The sequence below is a fragment of the Haliotis rufescens genome, unplaced genomic scaffold, assembly GCF_023055435.1.
Source record: "Haliotis rufescens isolate VD_foot unplaced genomic scaffold, xgHalRufe1.0.p SCAF_37, whole genome shotgun sequence".
Lineage (NCBI taxonomy): Eukaryota > Metazoa > Mollusca > Gastropoda > Lepetellida > Haliotidae > Haliotis > Haliotis rufescens.
Window position 1 is genome coordinate 1,723,968 of NW_025964079.1, and position 10,588 is coordinate 1,734,555.

The window sequence follows — 10,588 nt, forward strand, 5'->3', positions numbered from 1 at the left end:
ATGGGTTGTTGAAGACCTATTCTACCCCGGAATCTTCACGGGTCCCGTTCAGGAGGATCAGCAAAGATAAACAGCTTGTGAAAAACAAATGCATGATTTTTTTTGTGTGTGCTATATGAGTGAAAAAAAAGACTTCATTGTTACGTATGGACTGTAGTAATTATGAAAACTGTCTATTTAAGTCTTTAAAATTGTTTAGAAGTATCATGAAAGGACAACATCCTTCAGACGCACATGTTCACAGCATAAAGTGAGTACAGCGACGCTTGAGAACACGCAGGGAAAGCAATATTTTATGTTCGCTTCATCGGGCACCTTTCATCATTATTCACAGCATAACGGCGATCGCAATCTGCTTCTACTGCCACACGCATGCTCTGGCCAAGCTTCCGATGGAGGCGAGTTCAGAGGACTCAACGTTTGAAGACGAATACTACAATATATTGACTAGAATGCGACTTGTAAACATAATTACTATGTTTGTATGTTGAAGAAAGGGAATGTATGACAACTCAAATATTGTCCAAAATAATGAAATTATGCTTTTTTTTTCAATATCACATGCGTATTACGACCAACTGGTACCTTTACATTAAAAGATGTATTTTGTCTCCGGCATCCTTGTCTATATGAACAATACAAAACATTTTTGTCGTATAGAAAGATCCTCTTCAATAAACAATCAAGGTTCTTAACGTAAGCTTGATAATATAAATGATAAAACAGGATAAAATGTTTGTCTTTTTAATTGCATACTCCTAATAAATGCATCCATTTTATTGACTACTGAATTATGAAATTAAAAAAATTCGAACACACATCGTTATCGAGGGATTCAAGTTGTTAAATCCATGGCACAATTGCAAGTATATAGAGGTTATCACGCGAGTGTGTTTGGGAATGGTAAATATCCTGCATTAGGAATAAACATTGTATTTAGCGAGCCTTGGCGAGCTAAATACATAGTGTTTATTCCGAATAAATGATATTTACCATTTAGAATATTTACCATCCCCCACACAAGCGTGATGACCTCTTTATCATATAATGTCATTCTTTAATTCTGTGCTTCAAAATCGCTTTCCCTCTCTCACAAACATTACCGAAACATTGCAAGTTTTCCTGGAATGCGCGCATTAATATTTATTACGTCACAGGGTATGTGATGTGTCAGTCGGACAGTGACAGTAGCCAATATAGTTGCAACTGAAATCTGTATCTTATACAGCGTCGAAGCAACATATACGCAAAACAACAATTGTTTTTAATGGCCTTTCGCGGCAATCCATCGGTCTGTCCGCTAGAGTAACTGCCCTTTTTCAAAGGGAAGCTACTCTAACCCTAGTCTATGAGACGTCACGACCACGGTCAGACGTTGTTGACAGTCGGTCTGTCCTGTCATAACGTTAAGAAGTGTAGTCAGATGTACACACAGCGACAAAACGAAACAAGGTAACAATTCAAACATATTTCGGCCAAATCCAACTATTTTAATTTGTGGAGAAGGTTTCAAGCCGCAGAGGTCTACAAGCACAGATATGGCTACTGATCCCGCTTGGCTAGGCCTCGTGCCCTCGTAAAATTGTTTCGAAATTTATATCGCCAAAGTTGCCAAAACTTATAAAATGCCTTAGCTACGTCACATTTAGACTATGATTTTCAGTATATTAGACTGTTCTTTTGATGATGATAGCATTTATCCCTGTAGTTTATCCAGATTCCCGATGGTTAATTCTGACTCGATCGCCGAATGACGAGGGCGACGCCATGTTTGTTTATAAACAGTGAAAGTAGTCCCTACTTGACCTTTGATATTTGCATCTCTATCCGCATATGACCCCAACGGATATCGTTTTTATCCGTTGACTTATCCTGCCAAGAAACCTACCCATTATATGATAAAATGGTTTATTACAACGTTTTTATTTCCTCACACGACTTGAGTTTATTGCCTTTCCAACAGCATCAATATACAAGAAAAAAAAGAAAGTGCTGCTATTCTAAGTTGGCTACTTTCTAACACCCGAATGTGTCAAGTGCCCTTGTTTGAAATCTAGATATCCCACAATTCATATCATTGTAAAGTACAAGTCAAAATATTTCAAAATATATATTAACAGTTAATTGAGAATTATCCGTGAATTTTATTTACCGATAAAAATAATCCCGATGAAATTGTCAGTGTTTTTTCGTCAAAACAAAATTAATGCAAGTGTTATTGATTATTTCATACGCAGACTGTTTCATAATAAATACTATTTAAAACATCAATACGAAATCACACTTACAATGAAAACATTATGTGAATCAGAAATTAGTGTTAGTCAAGCGATAAACGGCCTCATTCACTCGTCGGCCTAGTCGAAATCGACCCGATAGTGATGAACAACGTTCTAGATCAATAAAAATAATTGCAAAAATTTGAAACTGAAACAAGACAGATTGATTATTTGAGTATATCCTAAAAAAAACTATTTACATAGATACATATAACAGTACATACAAGTAAGCCACTCATTAAGGGTTAAGAGAGACTTAAAATTTGTCACGGTATATACAGCATAAATATATTAGGGTAAAAGGAGTATATAGTCACTAGCCGTCTAAAATACTTTTTCTTCGTTTGAGAATAAAAAACAGGTTTTGGCTGTAAAATGTACACACACTCTTCAAAAAAAGAAAGGCACGGGTAGATTTTTAGTAAATGTATTGTACCTAATAAAGTCGATACAAGTAATTTAATGTCATAGATACAAATATGAAAGTTTGGAGCTCGATAGTCACATGTTGTCGTTGTACAAAGGCATTGAAAACTGTTCATTGTCATGTCACATAAGGCCACAAGGTTGCGCTGAACTCAGTATATCGTGTGACCGCCCCGGGCAGCAATCACGGCTCTGCATCTCCTCGGCACTTACTGGATAAGTGTACGAATTCTGTCCTTCGGAATTCTGCACCATTCTGCTTGTAACGCGTTGGCCAGTTGAGGGAGTGTCTGCGGCGTGTTCTGACGTTGACGTACACGTCGATAGAGTTTATCCCAGAAGTGTTCAGGAGATCTCGACGTCCACGGCAAGGCGTTGATATTGGCATTATGAAGGTAGTCTACCGTGACACGAGCTGTGTGGCCAACATATTGGTGAGAATAGAGACCGACTCTATTTCTCGCCAACATTTTGTCAAACTTCATAAACTAGTTTGCAAACCTTTTTGCAATGTTCACTCACAAAAACCTATGTTTGTAAACACAAATCGTCAAACTAAGTTTGTCGTGTGAAGCCGCATGGTCAGTCGGGAAAATTCCTGAAAATGCCTCAATATACCATGAGTATACAAATTATTTCGAACTCGGAAAGCATATCACGGACTCGCTCAATTTGACTTATGTGATTCTTAACATGACACAGATTAGAACATCCTTGAAATTACAACAAAGTATGGAGTACTGAGTTATATTTCTTCTGACCGGGAGAGGGGTGTGGGGGTGGGGTGGGGGTGGTGATGGTGTGTGTGTGTGTGTGGGGTCCATATTTATTATATATTTTTGGTGCAGCTGTCTATCGGAAAATTGAATTATTTCATAACAAATACAAAACCTTGAAACGTAACTTCTCCCTACCTAACACGCAGTGACGTTTCACCACCCCTTGTAACTGCGACTTAAAAAGTAATTTTTAAAAAGTCTTAAAATCTACGAGACCGTAGAACTTAGGGAGCGAAAATTCGAATACGCGTCAATTAACACAATTGGCGCTTTGCGAAACTAACAGTCTCGAATATGAGTTAAATGAGAAATTTTCATTTTCAAGAGAATAAAATACCGCAAGAAGTAATATCAACTCCATAAATGACCATCTGTCAATATTTTGCCACGTCAATGAGGAACTAACTTAAATAGGAAGTCAACAGTTTGTGTACAGGCCAGACACTTACGATAAAGGGAGTTGTTGGCGGGGAGGTAACTTTTGTAAGACAATAGTTCCGTCAAACTATTATGTTCACTGCAATGAAATATCAAGTGTTATGTTCAGTGCAATGAAAATATCACTTTTCTCAACTTTAGAAAACTAGTCTTTCACACTGAAGTATATGTATGTGTCTTGTGAAATATCCCCTTTCCCCCGTCACGAGATGAGAAAAACATGATATTTCACGAAAAACATGCAATATCCTATTTACGGTAAACTACGGTTATAACGAACTGAAAGGGACCACTAATTTTAGTTCATAATAACCGTAGTTCGTTATATGCATATATACAGCATATTCATTAAACGGCCGGGACTAGAAAATAACTTCATTATATCGGTCAGTTCGTTATAAGCGCGTTCGTTATAAACGTAGTCTACTGTATTTTGCGTAGCTGCCCACCGGAAAGTTGATTTTATTTCGTCACAAATGTACCAACCCTAAAACGTAAATTCTCCGTACCTCATACGCAGGGACGTTTCACCACCCCTTGTAAGTGCGACTTAAAAGGTAGTTCCGTGTTTGCAAAATCTTAAAAAATACAAATCAAAGTATTTGATGTCAATAAAATTCTTATCATACACTTGAATTTGATATTATAAACAAAACAAATTTCAACAAAAATTCATCTTGAAATCTACCGTTGTTGGAAGCGAAATAATACACGCTGGTTAAATAACTAAAATGGTGCTTTGCGAATTTTTCAGTTTATAACGAAACATTTTCAGGAGAAGCGATATTACTCCACAAATGACATCTGTCAATATTTTGCCCTGTCAATGTGGAACTAACAAATATAGCAAGTCAACAGTTTGTGTACGGGCGTTATATTCACTGCAAAGGAAATGTCACTTTTCTCAACTTCAGAAAACTCAGTCTTTCACAATGAAGTATATAATGAAAATTAATACATAAAAAAGGTCAGCTTCTGTGGCCGATATTCGTAGCAGGAACGAACGGCAACCAGTCTATTGTATATCTCCTTTGGTTGCGAATGTCCAAGCTCCTCACAGCGATAGCACGTTCGCGGAGCTCGCTCTACCATGCGCCGGAGTGTGTACCGCTGCCACCAGTCAAAGCTCCCCACTGTGGTATGTGACCACAACCATGCTTTGAGTTAAACTCGCAACCGACTGAACGTTATGTTTACAAACAAGTGATGACTGTCGTGACGCCGAATACGCTTACCCCAGCTTCATTCAACTAACATGTAATTTGTATCATAAGAATAAGAATGTAAACGAGAATATAAACGTGACTACTACATTTTGGGTCAGAATGTCGTGCGGGGCAAAAAGAGACCGGAAGCACATGTGTTTGTATACAACAAGTCTGATGACACGTTGAGACCGTCACAATCTTCGTGGGACGCGGGTCGCGATCAATGATTACACAATGGCTGTCGTCATGTGATCGTTATGTCCCAGCTTTCGCAAAATCTACTGGGATCATCAACCGAGCGTTTTGGTTCACCGACATCAAACGCGACAAGCTAGAAACCTCCCGGGTATAGCTTGGCCGGAGAGAAAGCTTGCACTTAAGTGTGTTGTAACTGGGATATTTGCTGACCAGCTTCAACTCTCCGTTAACTTTGACCTCGGAACACGCGGTGATTATTTTGGTTTCTCACGTGATCAGCTAGGCTTCAATCGCCAAGCGGACCGTGAGCGTAAAAGCGCTGTCAGTCTCCAGCCAATACGTCCACCGCGGGAAGGTTAGAAATACGGTTGAGGAAGATTTATGCGGACGAAACCAGTTTGATTTGCAGTCGTGATTAACAGGACGAGTAAACAGCACGTGGTCAAGATGACGCTGGTTTTGAGGAACATGCAGAAATTGGTGAAACTCAACATCGGACGTTTGGAAACGGAGATCAACATTTTGAGAAAGTGTTTTGATGTGGAGATTTTCGATATGTCCGTCTTGTGTATTTGTGACGAAGAGATGGCGACTCTGAACTCTGCTTATAGAAGGATTGACTCGACAACAGACGTTCTTGCGTTCCCGTTTTATGAGGTAATTATTTTGGCAATAGTTGTAATAGATCATATCATGATACAGGCTCTTTATAATTCATAAAAATACGTGGGCAAATATATAAAATAACCATACAAAAAGGGAGCAGGGGTTACTAATATCCCCAACTTCGACTCCAACATATTTCTAAGTTCAAAACATAAAATATCCCTTATTTTCAGAAAGTACACAGATATCAAAATTAAACTTTGCTCTGCCTCTATTGGTATAGAAACTATTCCCTAAATTTGAACATGTTGAAAAGAATCCATAAATTTGTTTCCAAGTCATCATGGTCATAGGTCACCCAAATGTTAAAGGGGCACTGATCTAAAGCAATTCGCCAGGACTGGTTATGCCTTTGTTATTGTTTTTTCCCCGTGAGTACCCCTTTAAAGTAAAAAAATATACAAAGTTCACAACATGATCATGATAAACATTTTATTTTTTTTAGGAAATACACATATGTAAATCAAACTTTGCACTGCATCTCTTCTATTACTATGGAAACTGTACCCTAAATGTGAAAGAATCCATGCTGTAGTTTCCAAGTTAACAAAAAATGGCCTCAGAAGGATGGACGGATGGAAATCTTTGGTGCAACTATATGCCCCCACACTTTTAGAGCGGGGGTATAGTAATGTATTTTTTATAAAGTCATATATTAGTATTTCCACTACAACTTGCAGTTACGAGGTAGACACAATTTTATGGATAACAACTTCTTTAATACTGTAAAAAGCAACATTTGGATATTGATCCTGATACCATGGTCTAGCAGTTCTTGCTTGACAACGGTATAGGGATCTATACCGAAGAATCGCATGAAATAGTATGATAGTGAAATAGTATGTCAAACATGTGAAAATGGCAGGCTGCAAAATGGATTTGTCACCAATATATGGTCTAATTTCAGTACCATACATTGAGACGTGTGAAGATTTAGGTTTGAATAAGTCTTCAGCTACCCATGCTTTGTCTGTAAATAATCGAGTATGGCCCAGACAATCCAGCGATTGACATCATGACACGCAATTGGAATGCGATGACATGCATCAACCATGTCAGCTAGCCTGACCACCCGATCCTGTGTGTCTCCTTTTGCGGGAAGAAGGGGTTGCTGAAGACCTATTCTACCCCGGATCTCCATGGGTCATGTATATGATAAATATATTTGCAGTTTATCACCAATACACAGGATATTCAAAGTCCTTTTACACTCGCTTCATTGACTTTGCCCACGCACACGAAAAACCGGGTCCTGCAGTAGGAATTGAAAATCTACATCCCAAAGAGGCCACCCTGACTGTTTATATTAATCTATTCATTTATTCAATTGATAATGTGCAGTTTTTGATATGAAGTTTTGAGCATAATGAAATATTTTGGATTGGATATTCCTTACTCAAATATGAATTTCCATACAGCACTGTTGGTGAAAGGTAATCATGATAGTAAATACATTTCATTTCGAAGAATAGAGTAATTTGTACTCACAAGAAAGGAATGCAAAGTATCTGTGGTATGATGTGTACGGGAACAACTTTTGGTATTCGAAATATGTCTATTGTACTGATTGGCATTGTGATCGCTGCAGCCAAGCCTGAGATGCCTGTGAATATTTTGAGACACTCTGTTTCCAAATTTATCACCCCTTCCATGTTTGTTTGTTGTTGTTTAACACTGCACTTAGCAATATATGACAGCTGTCTGTAAATAATCGAGTCTGGACCAGACAATCCAGTGATTGACATCAGGAGCAATTGCAATACGATGACATGCATCAACCAAGTCAGTGAGCCTGACCACCTGATCCCGTAAGTCGCCTTTTACAGCAATCATAGGTTGCCGAAGACCTGTTGTTGCAAGTTCTTAGATTTTGTGATGGTCTCTGCTCCCAGTAAAAGAAATGATTTGTGCATAGTTTCAAAGGTATTTTATTGATAGATGATATTTCTTACACAATTAACCATAGGGCAACATGTCCTTGCAATATCATCAATGTGCATTGCCATGTACAATTACTTTGTAATGTAATCCTTGGTGCTTATGACTTTGTACATCTTTCATTTCTGTGTCATTCATATATACAAGTTGGGTTTGTGACTAGGGTTTATTTTACGGGTAAATTGAATAGAGTTTTTTTTTATCAGGACAAAACTTAACATGCCTTTTTACAGTCCATTCTGAAATTCTTCCAAGCAGCTATTTCCGGATCTTCTATAATCACATACAAAGATGTAGGGGTGAAACAATACAGCAGGATACGTAGATAACAATATGATACTTATTGCAATACACATATTTACATTGACCCGTGAAGATTCCGGGGTAGAATAGATCTTCAGCAACCCATGCTTGTCGTAAAAGGCGACTTCCGGGATCGGGCGGTCAGGCTCGCTGACTTGGTTGATGCATGTCATCGATCCCAATTACGCGGATCGATGCTCATGATATTAATCACTGGCTTGTCTTGTCTAGACTCGATTATTTACAGACTGCCGTCATATAGCTGGAATATTGCCAATCTCATTAAAATCAGACCTTAGTTCTCGCAACCGCTTAACAAAAATCTGAAGTGCCCAGGGCGCTCTCAAAATTAGAAATGGGGGCTCTTATTAGAATATAATTTTGGTGGAAAAACAAGAGTTGAAAGATTAATTTCGTGGTTTATACTGACGGCCTGAACTGTTTATATACGACCGATACATTTTCCCGAATTTAATTGCCCATAATTAAGGGTGCATATAACACACGAGTGCGTATTACACACGAATAAAATTACAACACGTCCGATACGAACCGGAAGTCAGTGTGTAGACATGCGCACATACTTCCGTTCCAAAATAGAAGATTCGGATTTCATTGAGCTATATATAGAATCAAGGTCACACAAATGTCATCGACATGACAGATGCGACAGATCAGACGGGGCATATTTTTTCCTGGGAAGACCTGTTTGCCTGGAGTTCTGGGGAAAACTATGGCTATGTAACCCGTCTGGATGATGCTTTAGAACTCGTACAAGAGTTTTCTTTAGCAACATCAACGTGTTATGTAGAAACACGATCAACGAAAGGTTTTGGCACCTTTGACATAAATGGAGGTATGATTTTATGTATTTTTTTTTTTCATGTCTGGTATGTACTTACAATTGTAACATAATACCCCTGCTTATCATGAAAGTAATCATAAATACCTCATACTAACTTTTATCACAAAGTTATCCGTTCCATTCATCAAATCTGAATTAGATGATCATGTCAATGTAGACACTTTATCTGCACAGGATCTGGTGGTCAGGCTTGTTGACTTGGCTGAAGCATGTTATCAATCTCAAATTGTGTAGAACTATTATTATTATTATTATAATTATTATTACGTTTCCTCATTTCTGTGATACCTTAGAATATCTTTAATTATGAGTGAGATTAGATATATCTTGCTGTATGGTACAATATCTCATTGGATATATAAATATTTAAAGCACAACTAATTAATTAGGCCCATTTGGAATTGTGATTTATCTGTGGCCAAACATTGTAACTGAGCAGAGATACTACACAATTTGCAAAACACATTAACAAATTGCTGGAGGTCTGCATCATCCTATGGCTGAAACAAGACTTATGGGCATCCAGTTCATTATCCTTAACAGTGAGTGCCTTTCAGATTTGCATAAATTCTTTATTTATGAAAGTGTGATGGGTTCACACATTTATTATTTCATCAAAAGTGTGACAGGTTCACACATTTATTATTTCATCACAAGTGTGACAGGTTCACACATTTATTATTTCATCACAAGTGTGACAGGTTCACACATTTATTTTGTCATCACAAGTGTGATGGGTTCATACTTTGATGTGCATAATAACCAAGTGTATATTGTTAACATTGGAATGAGATGTAATGAAGCTTTTGAATGGTAGTCTAAAACTATTATTCTTTAGACATCGGTTCATTTCCGGTCAAAGGCAAACACATCAAGATTCCTTTTTCACTGCATGTATTTTTATTTTGTGATGCAACGTCTAATACTTGTGTTAATGTCCCTATTATAAATGTTGTGTGTTTTCTAACAACAAATTAGTGCAAAAAAACAATATTATTTTCATCATTTGCATTTGTATGTCAATCAGACCTATAAATGAAAAATAATGTTTCATATGTTGCATTAATAACAAGAACACAGCATTATCACTAGACCCGCCATGGGAATTGTTGTTTGTTCATATATTACTGAACATAAACTCTAAAATCCAGTCCTATTAAGCCTTATACTACATAATGACAAGCCTTAAAAAGAGATAGGCACTTGGGTCGCTAATTGTAAAGTTATACATTTCAAAATTATTTACAAAACATACCTTTAAGGAAATCTTTCAAATGTAACGACTTAATTTGATGTTGAAAATCATTTCATGTTTATACCAAATACTATTTTGTGTAAAGTTTGCCTCATCAACTATTAACATGTATGTAACAACCATTTCTTTTCCACCGAACTTGTTCTTGTGATGGTCTTAATTGATAAGCATATGTCCGGTGAGGTGAGGTGAGGTGAGGTGAGGTGAGGTGAGGTTTAACGTCGCGTCCAAGA